This window comes from Chiroxiphia lanceolata, chromosome 3, assembly GCF_009829145.1.
Source record: "Chiroxiphia lanceolata isolate bChiLan1 chromosome 3, bChiLan1.pri, whole genome shotgun sequence".
Taxonomy (NCBI): Eukaryota; Metazoa; Chordata; class Aves; order Passeriformes; family Pipridae; genus Chiroxiphia; species Chiroxiphia lanceolata.
Window position 1 is genome coordinate 25,635,117 of NC_045639.1, and position 21,099 is coordinate 25,656,215.

General features: G+C 38.3%; 2 long non-coding RNA genes across 3 annotated transcripts in view; both read right to left on the reverse strand.

Moving 5' to 3' along the window:
• Positions 1-3,889: 3,889 nt before the first annotated feature.
• On the reverse strand, positions 3,890-7,122 carry LOC116784796. Its single transcript, XR_004356246.1, has 4 exons — positions 7,005-7,122; positions 5,866-5,937; positions 4,375-4,431; positions 3,890-3,983 (listed from the first exon to the last, which is right to left on the reverse strand). It is a non-coding gene; the product is annotated as an uncharacterized LOC116784796 (long non-coding RNA).
• A 7,336-nt stretch (positions 7,123-14,458) lies between these two features.
• Positions 14,459-21,099, reverse strand: part of LOC116784981 — a 179,860-nt gene continuing 173,219 nt past the window's right edge. For both annotated transcript variants that reach the window (XR_004356332.1, XR_004356333.1), the window contains exons 7-8: positions 20,249-20,309; positions 14,459-16,156 (exon numbers count right to left, since the gene is read on the reverse strand). This is a non-coding gene — a long non-coding RNA (uncharacterized LOC116784981). The remainder of the gene's footprint in view (positions 16,157-20,248; positions 20,310-21,099) is intronic.

Genomic DNA, 21,099 nt, shown 5'->3' on the forward strand with positions numbered 1-21,099 from the left:
TGAGAAGTTTGGGGTAGCAAGTCCTATCACAGTGGCATGTGTGTTGCACAGATGAGATCTGCCATAAACAGTTCAGTTTTGTGAAAGGCATGTTTTATAGCCCTTCGGCTTTAGACCAAATGATAACGGATTCCAGTTCAGGTGACTGTGGTGGCTCAGACACATTTACAACATTGGCTTACCCTGTACATCACGTGTTCATTTTTCCATTCTCCATGTGAATGGAGAGGGAACGTCCTTTGCTACAGGACATAAGAGGTTGATACCCTCGTCTCCTTCCAGTCTCATTTAGTCTGAATTTACAACTGCAGCAGAACAATCCGGTTGGTGTCTTGTTTTCAAGATACACCGTCTTCTCTACCTATCTGCATTTTTTTCAACGGCAAAAGGTCTTCCTCACCCTGTGCAAATACCTTCGTACACTGGTAATCGTTAACATTTTTAAGCCTATCTGCCACTTCCCCCCCCCCCCAAACTAACTACTGAAATGACAACATGACTATTCTGCAGAGAAGCCACACAGAGCTGCAAGATACGCTGATTACAGGAGGTGCGTCTCCCAAAGCGTGGTCTTTGACAAAGCGCTGCCGTCTGCACTGTATCGTAATGACTGTTCTCTCATTGGTGCCTCGAAGCATTTGGGTTCCCATGTCAGACATGAAAATGAATAGCCATTTCTTCTGCAGGGTAGATGCAATGCTAGAATTGCCTGAATAGTGTATTGTAGCCACCCTAGCCCAATCTGGGGCCTCCCATTGGATTTTATGAACAGAAGAGGGTTGGGTCTGGCTGATAATTTGGGAAAGAGATGAGAGGGGAAACCCCAGCACGGCAGGAACTGATGTTACTGAAACAATAGCTGGAACTCTGACTCATTGCTGGAGCAATGTCCAAACGAGCATCAGAGGACATGCTGTACTGCAGAAAGAGCCAGCTTCTGTATAAGCTGCACACCAGGAGACCCGAAAAATGCTTAATTTTGAAAAAGTTAAAAATCCCTCTACACATTTTTCAAGAGTGAGATCAATATCTCTCAGGTGGTTTTAGATTTACTAAATACATTTTGCCAAACTCCAGCAATTTTAACTGGATTTTAGCCTGTCCTTTGCTTTTCTGTTTTCTACAGTGGTAGGGTAATGCACCTTAAACAGTATTAACAAGTCTCTCTGTATTCACTTACAATATAGCAAATGAGTGCTTTAAAAGTATTTCCTGACTTAAGCCTTATGATCATGCAGAAAGTTTGAGAAGTCTGGTAAGACGAGTTCAAGAGGTCTTGGATTTGTTAAAATGCCATAAAGGAATGCTCTGTTTGGGGCAGGCAGACAGTCTGATTATGTGCCTAGTATGATCACAAAGCCAGGAGGAAAATAGAGAAAAAAATGAGCTCACCTGCCTGCCTAAGGCCAACCTTTTTGTTTCTTAATGCAGCTCTGCTCTCACTACATGAATGAAATCATACTTGGAGAAAGCATGTCCTTTAGCTCAGAGCTGCAGTCACAAGACTGCCTTTTCGTTCTTGCTACAGAGGGGTTTGCATTTCAGGAGTTGATGAAATAATTCTTACATAAGGTAAACAGGACTCAGTTCAGCTAAATAGAATAGATTTCTCCAAGACTTCAAGTGAAAATTAAGAACTGCAAAGCAGTTTAGGCAAAAAGCTCAGTTTCAGGGGAAGATATTATTTACTGCAGATTTTTAAGAATGAAAACATCAGCTGAGTCAAACTATCTCAAAGACAGAATATTTTATGTATGAACAGCTTAATAAATGGAAAAATGTCTAAATCTGCTCCTTCTAGAGCTTTATAAAATGGCATTACATAGGAGATTGATTGCCAGAGCTCCCAGGAGAATGCTCTCTTTTCCTGATACACATGTCTAAGCACCATTAACACTTTACCAGGGGGACAATATACGTCAGTATAAAGTACATGATCAGAACCTTCTGAATTACAGCTCCTTAATTAGTGTCCCTGTGTCAATTATCCCATTCAGGATGTCAAATATTTCATGAGGATTAAATTTCAAAATACAGAGTCCCTCTGATATATAAAATCCCAAATGGCTGCTCAAACATATATCAATGCTATTATATCACATACAGCAGGTAAAAGATGAAACAGTCTTCCACATAGCTCTATGATTTTAAAGCTACTATGAGTTTGATACCACTTAATTTGGCTCTGCAGTCGCATCCATATTTTTTTACTTGTGGGGATACTCACTGTACGAAACGAGAAAAAAAGAGATTCAGGTTTTCAACCAAAAAAGGATTCAGGTTTTCCTTTCCAAAATAGTGCCAATATTGTAATGCAATACCCAAACTGAACCTCTCTGGTCCCTGAATCCAAAACTAAAGGGCGGAGGAGAGAAGGAGAGGAAGAAGAAAGGGGCTCTACAATGCCAGCATCTGAGAATTTGCACATTTTTCACTGCCAGGGAGTAAGGACCGTGCATGCGTGCAGATGGGATGTGAGCAAATCCAGTTAGAAGTGTTTGGGCTTTCAGATTAAATCAAATTTCCTCTAAGAAATATGGGTTTCTTGATATATATTAATATTTAAGTTATAAAACAAACTTGGCCTCCATCTATTAGAGCAAGTAGATCTCTAGGTGAGCAAAATAGTGCTGAGCACATTCAACAGGACAGAGGCACACACCTAAATTAAAATCTCTGTGTAGTTCTCAAGCTGAGGTATTTCCAGAATGAAGATGAACTTGTGAATCAAGATATGGATTATTTTACACCGAGGACAGCTTTAATGTCTCACAAATTAAAATCTTTTAAAGTTTAATGTTTGGTTTAACTTGTTAACCTTTCCCTACCACAGATATCTCAATCAAAAACTGGTTACATAAAAACACCCTAATGAGCAAATTTACTGACTGAAACCAGGACAAAGAATCTTAATTGACTATTCAAGCAAATGCACAGAAAGCAACTTTTGAGGTTATAATTGTAAATATTGTGTCAGAAACTCAGCCCTCAGAATGACACTCGTCTCTTTGAGATAGAAGCAAGTACTAGCAAGCCTAATCTGCTCAAATTTTGTCATTAGACCACACAATAGACTACTCTTGAACAAGCAACAACCTAGAAACTAGTCCCAAAAATAATTAAGGAAATAATTTAAAATATCAAAGGAAAGAGGATCATGTTTGTCTGCAAAGAGGCAAAATATCAAAATATAGCAAATAAGTTGTATATTACAAACAAATATCCAGGGTCCCAGTCAAGGGTTTCTTGTACTTCATTTGTGCTGTAATAGAGTGAACTAAAATAAGAGATTAGAAAGAGCCAAATATTATGAATACAAAGCTCTAAACTATAGCATCTTTTAAGATCTCAGGCCAGACTTTAGAAAGAGGGGAAAGAAATTAAAAAAAAAAACAAAACCACCACACAAAAAAACCACCAGAAAAATCTAAATGATACCAAAATGCCTAGAAGAGCTTTACACATCTATAAACTACATTTTACCAAGTAATTTCAAGGATATTTCAAAGTCCTGACGTTAAGCTCCTGCCCTCACTGCTTTCTGTAAGCAGGAACTCCCTTTATCCCACCCCTGTGGGAGCTGTGAACTGTGAAGACAGGGAATCTTTTTAGACATATACAGAACAAAAGTGCAGTGTGTTCCTCCCTATGCTCTCATCCCAAAGCAGACCCAGAACACAACTCCAATACAAATAATATCAATTACCATTGACAACAAAGTATTTTCCCATTAAAATGGATCCCTTGTCCAAATTACATTTTTCTTACATTTGCTATTTTATATCAACTCTATTAATAAAAGGTAGATATCATTTTCATCCTGTACTATCCATTTTAACAGTGCCTAAATTCACCAATTCATCAGCATACATTACTCTTTAATAAGCCAAGGTCAAACTAATTTCCTCCTCCTAGTGCTCTCTCCCCCACAACTTCTTCACGTGTTTCAGCTTTACTTTGAAGTGACTTCCTTGCCTGGCATGCTAAAATCCAGAAACAGAGTGCCTATCATTATGACTGCAGTTCATGCCCTGACTAGTCACAGCAGAAGGCGAATTAGACTATAATCTCCTAAACAATGTAGAATCTGTAAATCAAAACCAACCAGCACATTTTGGCATGTAGATCAATGAGCCACTGTGGGGGTATGAAAATCCAAGCAACTCTTCTAAGATAAAGTCGACCTCGGTGTATGAATTTGTTTAGTTTGAATTTTTTTTCTCCTCTGCACTTTATCTCCCCAAAACAAGTCTTCAGAAAATAGTTTTTATTGCATTCTGAAAGACAGTAGCTTGTGCTGGACCAGATAGCAAAACAGGCACATACAAACTTAAGCTTAGAATACAGGCAGTACAGAGATTCAAAGCAACCTACCTTCAGTACTACCCCACTTAGCTCTCTTGATGGTAAGGATGTTTGCGTTTCTCTGCTCTAAATATAAAAACAAACAACAGTGGCTGTTCTAATCAAAGGAGTATTAACATGTTGCCAAAAAATTTACAACGCATTAAAACATTTATACAAATCTAGAGTCACTGAAGAAACACAAACTACCCATAGCCATTTACAGAAAATATCTAGAGAGTGAGAGGAATGGGCTTGTGCCTGATAGAGAGAGTAATGTACAGCTTTTTGGCATGGAACAATAATTTCCACAGCACAGTTCGTGATGGGTTTCTACTTGCAGAAGTGAAGCCCTATCATGCTGACTGATATGTCATCATACACACAATTTAACGGGGATAGGCCAAGTCCCACTGGAATTCACTGACACTTTGTATTGTAATTTACTTAAAACCTCACAGGTGTACATGGAGCTCTCTTTGAGTAACACAGGTGAGCCTAAATATAACTCCCCAAATAAGTGTCCATGAGACCAAATTTTTCCTTATCTGTTCTAGTGAAAAATGTCAAATCAAAGGCTTATGGGGAACTGTTTTCAAGTAAAATTTTTTCTCTCTAGTCCTCTTTGGCTTCTCAGCTTTGTTGTCTGCTAGGTTCATCATGTTTTCTGGGTTTTGTTCCTTAATGGCTGCAATGCTCTGGGAAGGGAGAGGGTGACAGAGGCCGATCTGCTGACCACATACACCCAATATGTGCTTCCTAAGTCTTCCTCTTAGTAACATTTCCAAAATGGAAATTTAACAACTACCATAAACAAAAAAAAAAATCTGTAATCCTAACTCCTCTTTCCACTCAATTTTTCATGCCAATGTGGACCAGTGTGGAAAGAGAGGGCCTCCAGAGTATCAGCTTTAGTAGATGGGGACACACAGGATAGTGTGAAACAGTTGGAAGGCCAGGTTTAAACATGTAACCTGAAACACTGGAAACTAGAACTCACAGCGGGTCTTAGCAACAAAATCAACAATATAGGCAGCGCATGACATGTGATCACCAAAGCAGAAGCAAGGTTGCTTAAATATAGCCCCTGTAGGTATTAGAATATTTCTGAGAAGTACACATCAAGCATGAGACAGATGCTACTAATAAGTAGAGCTTTAGACATTTATTTTTGTATTTAAATATCCAGCTATATTTATCTGAAAGACTTAACCATACCATTCTTGAGAGAAAGGTATGCCAGTTACTTACTGCTGTCTAGACAAAAAGATTTAAAACTGGAAAAGATAAAACCTTTGTAAAGGAACATGGAAAAGTGCTTTAAGAATCCATGAGAATCTCTGCACTTGAGTCCCCAGAGCTCTGGCTTTAAGAGATTTGTCTGTTCAGGAATTTAGTATATTCGTTATTTCATAAACAGTTTCCTAATGCTTGTTCTTGAACCTAAATTGTTTGAGTTTGGGGGCAGAGGTTAGTAAGTTACGAAAACTCTAGAAAGCTGGGGAAATCAATCAGTCTTACAGGCAGGAGTGATGTCTGATGATCATCTGACACTTTTGAAGTTGTGGCCATGGTGTGGTGAACCACTTCAAACTAGGATATAAAGATATGAATCATCTACAGTGAGTAAACTGTCCCACTTCCAAATTTCCTGAGAAAAAAAAAGACTATCTGGACACTCATCCTAAGTGTTTGGACAGCTTTAAATGATCCTGTGATCTCAGTGAAGAAATTATTCTTGAAATGAGTTACATGTTTCACCTCTATTTATAGCATAACCATAAACCAGACCTGCTAAACAGAGGTTTCCCAATCTCTGCTACAGATATTTGGTACCATGTGGTACATAAAGCTGGAAGGAAACAGCATACAAAAGAGTTACCACCGACTTCAAGGAGCAGAAAGGTATGAAGAATTTCACAAGCTTCTCTAAATATTCAGAAACTGATATGTTTTTTGGATAGTGGAAATATTTCTCCACCTCTACACCCTCTAAGCATTTAGTCACCAGCCTAAACAATAACAGACTGAGAGCAGTGTTCAAGTAACACTTCAGAACTTCAGGTCCCTATCAAAAAAGAGAGCTCCAGATAGACACAGGAATGAAATTGATACAATTCATTCCTTGGTCACCCCATTTGCAGTGCATAAAATATGCTCTGGAGGAATAACCAAAGACAAAGTCCAGGTTATAAAAAGTCAGTGCACTGGCTTTACAGAACTCATTCTCCCATTCTGCTGGGTATGATGTTGAAGTTCAAGCCATGGACACAGTGCACAGCAGTGCACAGAACACAGCGCTCTGCGTGGGTCTCTTTCAACCACAAGCTTCTGAGAGAGCTGCAGTCCAAGAGTATACATAAAGGCGGCATGAGTCAGACACCTTTCTTTTCCCAAAGCTTTCCATGGGCAATTGAGTAAGAATTAATCTTACTGAATACTCACCCTTATTCCCTAATCAGATCAAGTCACTTCCGAAGTTACAATTTATTTCATTATATTTATAATAGTGATCTTTAAATACTTCCTGGTATAAGTCAATATAAGTTTAACAAAAAAATTCACACAGCAAGAATGATAAGCAGTAACTTCACCAAATCTAGTTCTTGTACACAGGGAAATATTGCTCATTTCTACTAGGAATTTTTCCAGTGACTCACTAGATCTCCTCATGGAACTGGCTGCTATTTGAGATAAGCAAAGTTGCAAAACCTACTCCTATCTTTATATAAAATTATAAGAAGAAGAGCTGGAAAGGACTTTTTAAAAGGTCATCTAGACTGTCCTCAAGGCAGAATCAATATTCATGTCACTTGCTACCTATATATGTTCTTAATGATTGTGACTTCACCACCTCTTCAGGCTTACCTATGTTTACTCTTAGAAAGATTTTCCTAACAACTATTCTAACTCTCCCCTGGTGTAATTTAGCTTGTTATTTCTTTTTAAGTCTGTCATGAACAAAAAGGACATATTACCTCTTTTCTCTTCACAACGGAGTGGTTCTTTTACATCTTAATTATTGCCCTGACACTTCCATCTTCTTTTTTGAGTGCTTAATAACTTCAATTTTTCAAGTTCTCCTTGGCTACACTGCTCCAAGCTGAGACCTTACCAGTATAAATTCCTAGAAGATTACTTCTGCAGGCTACATTCTGGTTTTCATATACATACTAGCTGGTCACTTAGCTTTTTAATAATTCATCAACTCATGTTTAATTTGATTCACATTCCCAGATCTTTTCCAGAGAACTGCTGTCTATTGTGTTACCCCATCTTGTATCTGTGCAGATTATTTCTGCCTAACACTTCACATTTTTCCCTATTGAACTTAATCCTATTTTTTTCAGATGATCTCTCCAATTTGTCAAGATCATTTGGGATTCTAATTCTGCTTTCCACATGTTCAGAAACCTCCATCTCCTGTCATATGCAAATTTACTGCATATAATATTATTCTTTCATTCAGATAATTCATGAGAACATTTAACTATATTTAATTGACAATAACTCCCTGTAGAAACTTCTCAGTATATATTTCAATTAAACAATATAATTAGGTCATTATTATCTATTTTCACTTTTAATTCAGCTTTGCATCTGCTCACAAGACTTCATTTCCTTAGTTTTCTGATTAGGGAACCATTCAAAAGAGTCCCAAAATGTAAGTAATATAAGATCTGGAGACTTAGTCTGTCCTCTCTACCTGTGGGTCTGTTTCCTCATCATAGGAGGAAGTCAGTTTACTCTTAACAAATTATGAGACATTCCCTCTCTCCATGCTGTGTTGTAGTGCTTATGAATGATTAGAAAGTTTATTGCACAATATTTTCAGAGAGATTTTAGTGATTTTGTCATTGAGCATGAACTGACAATCAAGTATCAGCATGCAATATCATGCCAATTAATTTTAACCAAAAATCAAAAGGACTTTTGAATTCTTTGTCAGCAAAACATTCTTCAAATATTCACTTTTATAGGGGCAGCATCTGTAAGTGGTCTTGAGTACATATAGAACCATGCACCTCATATAAAAGATGTATCTCATTGATCAGCATAGTAGAAACATCCCCCTATGCTGATTTATGTCTCAATGCAGCGTTGATTAGAATAAAGGCACCCATAAAATATATAGATACCATGTGGTCATGAATCAGTTATGCTCATTCGGATCACACTCAAAGCACTTATGTCATATTGTTGACTCTTCAACCACCTGCTCTTGACAAGGAGGTCTGGCACACAGTCTTTGAAGCATACTTGATTTGCTTCAGTCATGCTCTGTTCTGATTATAAAATAAATTGACATCATTTTCATATTAGCATCTTTTGAATAGTTAGCCCTATCTGTACATATGCATAAATGAGATGGAAAAGGTGCAGAAGATACATGGTTTCTTTGGATGAATAAGTTTTTTGCATTAGTCAGATGATATAGACTATCTAAACACACATCTGCCAAATTAACATTGGGTTAAAAATGAAGCGGCACAACATCTCTGATCAGATTTACTACTAAAATAGATGATCTACTTTTCATCTGATGTCAAATCATGTGGAAGACCAGGAGGTATTCAAATGTAAGAATCCAATAGAATCACCCTTGGAAATAAAGATGTTTTATTATTAGACTTTATGCAAAATAAAATACAAATGCACATTATATATAAACAACTCTGTACATAATTAAAATAAAACCCCCGCTAATCCTAACAATGGTCACTATAGTCATCCTGTGTCTAGGTGTGGAGTTTGTCTGCACTAATAGGAGGGGAAAAAAAATGTAAAAAAGAACTATTCATAATGAATCACATGAGAATACAAATCAATTTGTAGATCAGTATTCCCAGGATCTATTGTATTTGATCAAGAGCATTACTGAAGTTTTATGTTCACAGATGATCTCGTGCAAAACATATTGCTGGAAGAGCATCTTCACTTTTGAAAGGATGCTTAAAAAACAGTTGGAAAGTAGAATTTCACAAGTTGTTTAGGGGAAAATTTTCCCTTTAGTAATCTCATTTAAAATTGAGTTATTCCAGGTTTATATTAAATAGTGCAAATAAAAAAAAATATTGTCTTTCATAAATAACACATAAGGCTCTTGCTGACCTTTCATTTCTGGTCTTACCTTTGTTGTCTTTGCAAGGAATTGGATAATTATGGGGTTCTCTACTTTCAAATTTATCCAGAGTCTCAGTTGCTAGATTTCCTTCACCCAACAATCTCATTCATTCAGGTTTAAAAATACTTTATGTAAAAATATAACATATTCTTCATGAATTTGCAGCAATAGGAAAAAAAAAAAAAAAAGAGTAAGTGTACTTGAGACTGACATCTGAGACCAAACACATTCACTTGCGAGACTGTCTTATTGGACATGTAAGAATTTCAAAATTCAATAAATATGGACCAGGAGACAGTAAATGTCTCAAACCACAAATCAAATCTACTGAGGTCTTAAAGAAATGTTCAAGTTACACATGGCCTTCAGGACTGTCAGTTGGTCCATTCCAGAACAAGAGTAGTAGTGCTGTCAGGAGCAGTGATGGTACAGAAGGAAAATAATCTCAGTACAATTACCAGTTCTGAGGATAAGAGACAAATATCTTTCCATGTAGCTACGATTAATCAGTATTAATACAGCTGGTATTCTATTCTAATAAGATTTAGCAAATAACAAAACTAGAATTTTGTAACAGGTCATTTATTACCATCCCTTCATTCTTTTTAGCCTATTATTGACTAACTTTAAAAGGATGAGATGCCATGGTCTGTGTGAACTTTGAAGATGCCATCCTACTGAACAATAAATGGAAAAGATTTGACAGATAAGAAAATCACATACCTGCTTCTCACTAAGTAACTGTCTACAGCTACATGGAGCAGGGCAACAGCTTTATTCCCTCACCCCCACTCCACATCAAACTTACACTTAAGGCAGTTTCCTGAAATGGCACTTTCAGCTAATGGGAAAGTATGTTATAGGACACAGAGAGAACCTATAAATAGTAACAAGGCTAAACTCCCCAGCTCTGGACCCCCATAACCTGTTGTTAATCTAGTCACTGAGGATATGGTGGTATGATGATAATTACTTCTCAGTTCCTCCAAAGGAAGTACTGCATGGTATACTTTAAATAGAAGGAAAGAATACTGTCTTTTTAGTATTTTTATCATGCATTGTTAATCCACTGCATTCCTGTGGTGCATTCCACTGTGATGAAGCCAAGGGTACTGTCTACCTGATGAATCTTGAATGGGCAGCAATTTACAGCCCGTGACTGATAAAATCTATCCCACTATAGGTACCACTGATCCTGCTATATTGTAAGTACTTGTAACAAGAAAAAAAACACCTGTCAGACCAGAACACCTCTTGGACCAGAACGTTCCAAGAGACTGATGAAATGAGTCTCTTTCCATTGATTTCAGTGGGCAGTGGGGAGGGATTTAGGCAACGTTACTAAACAGTAAAATTTCAAAAATGCTTGTTCCTGAAAAATACCCACTCATCAATAGGAGAAAATTCCAAGAGGTTCACCAAGAGTAGAAAAGGAAGGCTTACATAAAAGGGAATTAGACTTTGTAAATATCTTTCTTTTAAAATTAAATAAAATATTATATATATAGACAAAGGGACTGTTAATGTAGGTCAGGATAGGCCTATATTAACTAGGATGCATAATTCAAATACAGCCAGCAGTCACAGTGTCAGAAATGCACTAAACTCAAGTCTTGTGTGTTTTATAATTATTTTTGTCCACTATAGAATAGATTCATGCTGCGAAAGGGTCATACAAGTCTTGAGAAACAACAAATCATGGTGCAACAAGGAGGCTGCTATGCTTTGGTTTCTGCATGTGCCCTAAGCTGTTCAAGTCTGGCTATAGTGAGAGCATGGCATGGTGTGTCAGAAGACTAGAGAAGCTTTACTTCACAGCAGCAGTGGAAGATTTTATTGCCTTCAGTGGTCAGTAAGCACAAATCCCTTTGCCCACTGCTCTATGAAGTCACCTACAAACAATGAAGTGAAAACAATACAAGGATCCTCGGGTCACAAAGGGTATGCAGATGCCTATGGTTTGCCTGCCTGCCTGCCTTCCAGTAGGGTTACCCAAGTTCTCACTGTGCTGAGTCTCTGACTCATGTCTAGAATCTTTTGTTCATTTTGGAAGACTATACCTCACCCTTAGCCAAACTTCTTCAAGCATCTTTAGTCCAGAGGGTGAACTGCAAATCCTGGAAGATCAAAGTTCCTCTTAAGATTTGAAGAAGATATTTCTTCCTGTGAGTCAAAACAATGGAAAGCAGTTCATTCCTCTTTTTGCTCCTGTAAATTTGCTTCTTCCCATGGAGACAGATGAGGTGGCAGCAGATGGAATTAGACAGTCAAACGTTTTGAATGTGTCTTGTGCAGCCCACTGCACTCTCAGGAATCCAGAGCTGCTAGTCTTGTAAGAGAAATGAGCACATCCTTCAAAATCAAATACCTGGCATCAGATGTGCAGTTTAAGCATTATTTCCAGCCTTAATAAACTAATCTAGAAAACAGCTTGCTTTCCCAAACTTGCTGCTTCTCTCAGTCTTTTCCATTGAATAGTTGTAACAAGTAGTGGGGACATAATTGTGGATTCATCATAAATTTGGGAGAGAGGAATTTCTAAACCCAGAATTTTAATACTGGTAGTTGACACTGTGTATTTTTCTACAAAGTATTTACTCTCACTACGTCTTACAATTCTACAAACATCACATACTCTATTAAAAATAATAGAAAGACTCTGTGCCTAAGAGGTTGCCTGTAGGTGGTTATCATTTGAACAGTAGACACGTTATTGAAGCAATTCCTTCTTGCACATCTATGCCAGAACAACAATGATTAGAATATTTAGATTCTTTTGTTCGCTAAAAACCTCTAAGGTATCCATCTCTCCAGCTGCTGGCCTTTAGTGAAGACGAGTTACTGTCTTCTAAAACTTTTATGGGCTACAAGCTGACTTTCAGGACAAATAGTTCCTTTTTCAGGTCAGAACCAAAACCTGTTGCATTAAATTATATTTGCTGTTGCCATGACAACATGCTTTCTTTGCTCACACTTCATTTTGCACTCTGAATGGCATGCCTAATAAAAAATCAGGACTTTCCGTTTTAGCCATCTCAAATGTACATCTGGACTCCATCCCAGACTGTAGGTTCCTTTAGGAAACATTCTAACTCCAGTTAAAAATACGGTTCTTAACCATTTAAAGGTGGCTAGCCATAGTCTCCCAGCAGGACTGAATTTCAACACAAAGCACTTTGATAGAGAACTAATATTCATATTTGCTGTTATTATGAAGTTTGATGGATCTGTAGGGCAGACCATTAAGTTATTTTTCATCATGCAGAGTGCCTATGAAAATTTTAGGAAAAAATGTGGAAAAAAAAGAAAGAAGCCTGCATCTACCAAAGAATCTAAAGAAAAAGAAGAGCTATGTATAAAGTGCGGATGCTCTGGGGATACATTGCTTCTATGTAAAAATGTCTGAAATTTACCTTGGATGACATTTTAAAAAGTTATCGAGCTAATCTCCATCATGTTACCAGGACAGTCTGGGACAGTGTCTTACTGCAGACTCAGTTCTTGGTTCTTCTGTTTCCACTTCATGCTTAGTGTAGGGAGCAGGGCTGAGTCACAGAAATGCTGCCCAGAGCACTCCAGTGGGCAGGGGAGGCACTTTGCTTTGTTCCCCCATCAAGCTTTACCCTAACTTAAGAAAACAAAGAGCAGGTTTTGAAGACACTGTAAACTTTACCCTCACAGCTGGAGGCAGAGTGAATCAGTGGCAGCTAGCAATAAGGGACGGGCGAGAAGAAAACAAAAAGTGATGGAGAGAGACAGCCGCAGCACAAAGAGTTCATTCTCTGCCTCTGTTAAGAAGTCTGAAAGTCCCCTACTGGGGAAAAGTAATCATTAAAATGTTCATTAGAAAGAATATTACCCTGGGCATTCATTATTTATTGTAAGTCTTTATAAGCCGTTACTCCTTAGATGTATTCCAATAAGTCCCCATGTATTCCTTGTCCTGCTGCAATCTGTTAGCAGACCAAACATCTCACAGCAAGTGCCAATGATGCTCTATGGAAGCAGGACGTTTGGTTTACAAGGAGGTTTCTTTAACATGCACAGCTAGGATTTGTTTACAATTTGAGCTTTTGTTGCTGAATGCACAGAGTATTTAATTTTAGATTATCAGAAGGAAACAGTTATAACAATCAAAAATAGAGCCGAATTTACTCAACATAGTTTGTTCGGCAGTGCCAGTGGTTTTAAGAAGGACAAAATCATATTGGAAGTGCTGGTCATGCACACAGTACCCATCCCACTTCTCTAGCTATGTGTCTGCATTATCTTCTCAGCCCCATAATATGAAATCCTCTACCCTGATTTACCTCTAGTGTTTGATTGCTTTGCTTTATCTTCTCTAGAATTTACCTGTAACACAGTTCTTTGTTCACCACTTGAAATAAAGAGCAGGTTGAGAATATAAAAACTACATATTAAAGTTATGCACTTCTACATGCACAGTGTGAAAGGCAAACACAAAAGATTGCCAGGAGACTTGGCATGTACCCCTACTTTCTCATTGCTTGCTGGAAGTAGACGCCAACTGCGTACAAAATTTCCTTTGGTATATTGGTTTGTGTGGTTTTTAAGACAAACTCACAACCAAACATTCCCCCCATATCCACCCAGATCCTACTGTAGGGTACATGGCCTGCTGGAGCATGACTTTATCAAAGATTCACAGCACCCCCTCCTCCTGCTCAAGTACATGTCACTGAGGTGCCATAATTCTCAGTTTAGCATTAGGTACAGGTCCAGGGTTGTATCCATGATGATTCTCCAGTCTCAGTATATAATCACAGGTCTGCCACACTGCTGCAGCTAAGTCTGCCATTAGCTGATGCAGACTCCCACATACAGCAAATGCTGCCAGAGTACATGAGAAAAACGTAACACACAGGCCTGTGAAATAGAACACGAAGAGCTTTAGAAATTTCTCAGCCCTGTTTATTATGTCACCATGCAGTTTCAGAAATATTGCTACTCGTTGGCGCTCGTTGACAAATAACTTTATATTCTCTAATGAAGAAATACAGAACTTTCCAAAGACTTTTAAATTGGTCATACCATCACATGTGACATGCACATTAAGTTCAGTTGAATCACTTACTAGACTCTACAAACAGACTACCTCAACTATAAAGACATTAGAAGAGCAGCAAACTGCTTTGTGAAATTAAATCCACAGTGCACCTGAATTTAAAGCACCTGTTACAAAATCCCTATGTATCTGATATCTGGATCTTCCTAAATTAAGACATCCAATATAAGAGAGACAAGAGTTCATAAATCAAATCTTCTCTACTGATCTAATTCTCTTGTTTTCCTAGAAGTATTCCTGCACTTCAGAACTCTTTTAATTCTGGGAATGATAACCAGGCTGGCCAAACACATCAAGTAGCCTTAATGATACGCAATGAAAAAGCAATAAACAAAATGTTAAATTCTACTTTCATTCTTGGCCTGTAAACAGAGCATTAAACTTAACAATGATTCTTTTCAAAGCCTTCTCAGTTCCCTATTTTATAAAGCCATTGTTCAACACGGTTAACACCAAGTAAATACTGATATGGTAAGATATATTTCCACATATTCAGTCACAATATTAGTATAGGGAACAAAGAAAAGATGTACCAAAGTATGGAATGATGATTCATAGTAAGTTGTCGGTATGTTCTTCCTTTACCCACATGCTACATGGTAGATTCTGAAGACACTTTTTCTCAAATTGCTTTGGGAAGAAAATTGAGTAGTTTACAACCATACTGCTTTACTCAGGGTGTCTTGTGCTTGGGCACATTTAGTCATAACTGTCAATTTGACAAAATTCATTATTTTCCTTGAAATGCAGTACTTTCAACACTGCAGAATACAATTTTACAGTTTTTCCTTTTACAGCACTGAACATGAGCACAATGTACCAGGCATACAAACAAAACCAATCGCAATTACCTGTCAATATGGCATCAATTAAGACAAAGTAAAATTTATTTTCACTTTAATTATAGAATTGTGTTTTTAAGGTGTAGCTTGTGGGGGTGGAGGGAACAAGTTGGGGGTGTTGTCTCTTTCTTATAGAAGGAATTACTCTAAAGATGGTTTTCTAGTTTCCTTTTTAATGAATGTGTACTTTATAAAAGACAGACATTCTATTTTTTTTTTTCACGTTCAAAACGGTTGAAGATTTAGTCTGGGTTAAGAGTTATAAAAATATCAAACCCAACAGACTGGACTAAAAGCAAATACTTTCCATTATTTCATCTTCATCATCTGACAGGAAATAATTCCTTTAAGATACCTAAATTCTGGTGCTCTGTTCTGTCCATATCTGTAGGTGCTATCAGTTAGCCAGGTGCAGTTAGACTGTAAGAATTACCCTTGACATATGTTAATTGATCTCTGTGTCTAGGAACCTAAGGATATGATAAGGATATAATACATGCTTCTAGTACACGGAAACCAGAGTCAATGTAATATAATGCTGTAATGAAAAAAATCAAATAATTTTCGTTCAGAGTGTGATTCTGTATGTTACTATTTATAACTTGCCCACTGTTAAAATCTGGCTTTCCAGATGCTTTCTCATGTCTTTTGAAAAGAGCTGTGATGGTAAAAAGGTCTTCTCACTCTCTGGTAAGGATAAGCATCAAAAGCAGAAGTCTTGTCAAAAGCTAAACCCAAAGTGATACTCTCGTGCAAACCCTGCAGAAAAGCAAAAAAAAACCAAAATCTTACTATGCTTTTGACAATTCATATAGTTACAGTTCTGCTCTGCATTAAACACAACATTTTTTGGTATATGGAAGAAAGAGGAGAGGGAGAGGAGAAAGAGAGCACACGGAGAAGGACGGAGGAGAGGGAGAGGGAAAGATGGATGGAGAGGGAGAGGAAAGGATCTTTTGATCCGCATCAAAAGTCTTTGTCAACACTAGAGAAGAGGGCTTACAATTTTGCCACATTGAATGGATATTCGGATGAACAGATAAATTAGGATGAATTTATTACTGTTTATAAGCTCTCTACTTTTCCAGAGGCAGAAAAGTAATGTGACTGTAATAATCCCACAGCATTCACAGATTTAATCAGCTGTAAAATATTAGTTATATAGTAGATACCTAACACTTCTGTGTGTCATAGGACTTGCTGGCTAAAGACAGATGTCTTCTCTGTGTGTTTTCAATAGATTTCCTCTATTACACCTCCTGAAGTTACTTGAAAGAATTTAATATTCTCACTTCCTCCTAGGTAAATCACTCCTGTGTTTTTCCTCCTGGAGTTTATTGTCTTTTTCTGTATTGTGTTTAGATTGAGGTCAATGTTCTGGTCTCTGTTTCCTCCCCAGCTATCCCAACCCCCTGCCTCTCTTCCAGGCAGGAAAACCCAAGTGACGGTCAGCGGCAAAGTGAAGGTCAGAGATTTCCCTGGTTGTCCTTCAACGCCTTCCTACAGCAGCCTGAGTCAGCAGCACTCCTCACAGATCAGATCTGCCTGGTCTCTTGAGGGCACTCAAAGAATAAAACTTCACGACTGATGACCCCTTCATGAGAAATACAGCCATTTCTAACCCAATCCTTCACCCTAATGAAACGCTTTTCTTCACAAAGAGTTTAGCGGTTTTCTCTTAAATCTGGTTCACATCCTATCCCACGTAGGAGAGGATATGAATGATCTGAAGTATGTCTGAACAGAATTTACATCCATTTAACTTCATTTGAATTCCTATTTGGATAGTAAGCAAGTAGAATTTTATGCACTTCTAATAGATGTGGGTTTTTCGTTTAATGTTTTAGCATGTCCTTAAAAATTATGAGTCAATCCACATTTCACAAAAATTTCTGTTGTTCTTAAACACAATTTTTAACTAACACTCCCTCCACAAATAATATTGTGCTGGAAGAACAAAGATTTGGTTTAAAACTGTAAATCTAAACTTTCAAAAACACTTACTGATTCTCATTTCTGATTATCCAACAGAAGTCGATTTACAGCCCTCAAAAAGTGTATATTCAGTATTCTCTGATATCCTATTGAGTTACTGCTGTCAACAGTATATAAGCTTTGACCAACACAGTCATCTTAGTCCAAAGCCTATCTTGAAGCTTGATGGTTACTCAGTAAAAAATATGAGATACAAATATTGTTCAATTATAAGGGGAAGACTGGCTGACAAGACAAGTAAAATGCAGTTGTGCTGCAAGGGGCAGATAATTCTCATGCAGAGTCAATAGAAGGAGAATATGAAGGCCTCTGTACATTTTTTCAAGAATTTCCTTGTTTGCTAGCACAAGTTCAGCTGAGACAGACAAAAACATCATCACTCCAAAGCATCACTTTTTATTTACAGTAACATGATGTACCCTGGAGCATACAGCCTCATGGTCAAGGCATTACCAAGGATATCAGACACCTGCCTTCAGTTTCCCTGGGTCGATGCTGCATGCATCTTCAGTGGGTCTCTCATATGGTGATGTTATGCTCACCTCTGGTGCAGGGGCCCAGCTCCCAGAGCAGGCTCCACAGTTTCAGCCCAAATTGCAACCCCTGTGTGATCACAAGGCACATAGGTGCATGGAGATGGGATTCCCAGTAGCCAGAGGCTGCTTCAGTTGGTCAAGCTGTCGAAGGAAAGGCTAAATAGACAAGTCTGTAAGGAATTCCTCATTTCTCTACACGACAGCTCTTCTTTAAACTCACTGTTCATCATAGGATTTACTCATTAACCCCTTCCGTATTCACGGGCCTCACTCATCAGTTTGGGTGTGGATGGCTAGATCAAGCTCACTTTTTTGTTCAAAGCAGCCAGTGTTAATGTCATCATTCGCCTTAAACTATAGCACAGAGGGCAGAAGACTTTTGTAGGAAAGAGACAATCAGAACCTTACACCCACAGCACCCTTAGGGTCCTGAATCCACATATCCCTCACTCAGCAGAAAACCCTAGAGCACTTCCAGGTAAGCTTTGTTTGTTCTTATTTGAGGTGAAGGATACAACTTTGAATGCCTGGGTGGAAGCTCTGAAAAATAGCTCAGTATTGCACCACCATCACTATCCACACTCCTAAATGGAGGCAGCCACAGCTGCTTGTTTTTGTGCTCAAACCACTGATGTCACCACAGACCTACTAAACCCAACTCTTCAGAAGATGTCAAATCAGGGAAGCCCATTTTTTGACTTCTGATGGTGCTTTCACCATGCCAGGACACTCAGTCTTGCCAAAATGGTATTACTTCTGAATAAAAGTAGTGATACTTAAAAAATTATTCACTTAAAATATTACTTAAAAAATTGTGTCTCTGAGCTTTCAGAAACCATGATGACTGCAAATAGCCTCGCAAACTCTCAATCTGAACTGAAATTTAGGCATCTGAGTCTCACTTAAGGGGCTTGAGTTCTCCCTTTATCCAGTACAGATGCGTCTATTTAAGGCTAAGAATTGTACATATCCTGGTAGAATAAGCAATATCAAATATCTTTCCTGTCAAAGTGGTGGGGCAGCCCTGACACAGTTGTAGGCTGGGTCAGCTAGGATTTGGGAGAGTGCCAGATTATATCTAATTCCTACCCACAGCTCAGAAGTTAGTACAGGCCAGAGACTTCTCCCAAAAGTCAAATTGGGTTTTTGGATTGTAGGAGAGTTCAACACTATGGACACAGGTCCTTCCATATTTAGAGCTAAACTCGATAACATGGCGGTGAGGGCCAGACACAGAAATCCTTTCATGTCTCAGCAACTATATTCCACGGTCCAAGTCAGCAAAGCAGAGAAGAATGTATATATATTACACAAAGAAGGTTTGTCCTTTGTTGGGAAGTTTTTGTTCTTGGAGACAAAAAAAAATTCTGCTAATGACAGGACATACCATATTCTTAAGTTGCACTTGTAAAATGGAAACACAGGGTCACAGCTGATAAATAGCCAGAGAGAGCATTCACCAAGCTGATTATAAATATGTGTTCAGATAGCTCAGGGACTCTGAGGATTGAAATCATGAGATACTCTACATGGCAACACAGTTATTTAAATACCTCCTCTTCCACTGGGAGTTCAGCCATTATTCAAAGCGAGGAAGTATATTCCCACCTGAGTGCTCCAGACATGGGACAGTTATGAAAAGCTTTCCGAACAAATGAAGCAAATGTGGTATCCCACAGGGAGACTGAACAACAGCTTCTGTCACAGCCTCAAGACCGACTGTACCTGAATGAACAGAGGCTGGAAGGTAACAGGTTCATGGGCAGCAGTGTTTGTTGAAGTCTGTCACTCCCTCTCAAGGGTTACTTACGTAGGTTTAAAACTTTATACAATTGCAATAAATACAGCTGACAGCATGAAAATTATTAGATTAAAATATAAACAGTTGAGGCTATAATGCTATTAAAATGGACGTTCAAGGAAACTGTAACCATTTCTACAGCTGTTTTGGAAAGTCTCTCTTTGGCAAAACACGCTGGATTGTCATTCTAAATGTCTGTGCTTCCCATGCTGGTTTCCTGAGGAAGGGCTTGTATATAGACTTGTTTATTTATTACATTTTTTTACCCCTCTTAGCTGTAGCTGTGGATTCCCCAGCCTTTTGAAAGTGATCATCAGTTGCCTTGTTTGACCAGGAGAAATCTGTAAAGAAACTGGCTCTCGTCCAGGGGGTTCCTGGAATTTTCTACCGACCTTGTGTAAGAGCTTAATAAAGTCAAATTTAATTTTATGTAAGATTTGTTACATAGCCATAGGTGTTTTGTGAGAACAGAGAGCAAAACAACTGAAATTATGTTTACCATTCTGAAGTAAATCATACCAAATGAAGTTCAGATGGAACTTGCTAAGGTGATCAACCTTCCAACTGGAACAAGAGTCATCTAAACTGAGAACCAAAAGAAATCAGCATCACCTACATCCACATGCCCTGAGGCTATTTTGAAGGCAAGTTCCTTGGCTGTGCCAGCCTAAACTGGTAAAAAACTCCCACAAAAACAATGGACAATCACAGTGTTTATGACCTTCTGTCCCTCTAGTGTTGACCTTTTTTTTCTCTGGGAAACAGAAAGCAACCTGTTCTTATATGTTTTAAAAACAAACACTTCATCACAAATGCCTCCCCCTGTGGAGGAAGGCATACAGAGCAAACACCTAACGGATTTTAGTCATGTCATTTAATATGCTGTTAGAAGCAGAACAGATGCTACAGCAAAAAGCACTTTCTAAAGCCAGCATAATAGTATAAAATGTAGTAAAATACTAACTCTTCCAAGACCTTAAACCATCTTGTCCGGGAGCTGCTTTATGCTGATGACGCCACCCTTGTTGCCCACACAGAAGCAGCTCTGCAGCGTTTAACATCCTGCTTTGCAGATGCTGCTGAACTCTTTGGGCTGGAAGTCAGCTTAAAGAAGACAGAGGTCCTCCATCAACCTGCACCTCAGGAAGTCTTCCATCATCCCCACATCACCATTGGCCAATCAGAGCTCAAATCAGTCCAACAGTTTAACTACCTTGGTAGCCTCATCTCCTCAGATGGTAAGATCGACGGAGAGATAGACAACAGGTTAGCTAAGGCATATAGTGCCTTTGGAAAACTCCACAAAAGAGTATGGCGTAATAAACACTTGAAGAAAAGCACCAAGATCGGTGTTTACAAAGCCATAGTGT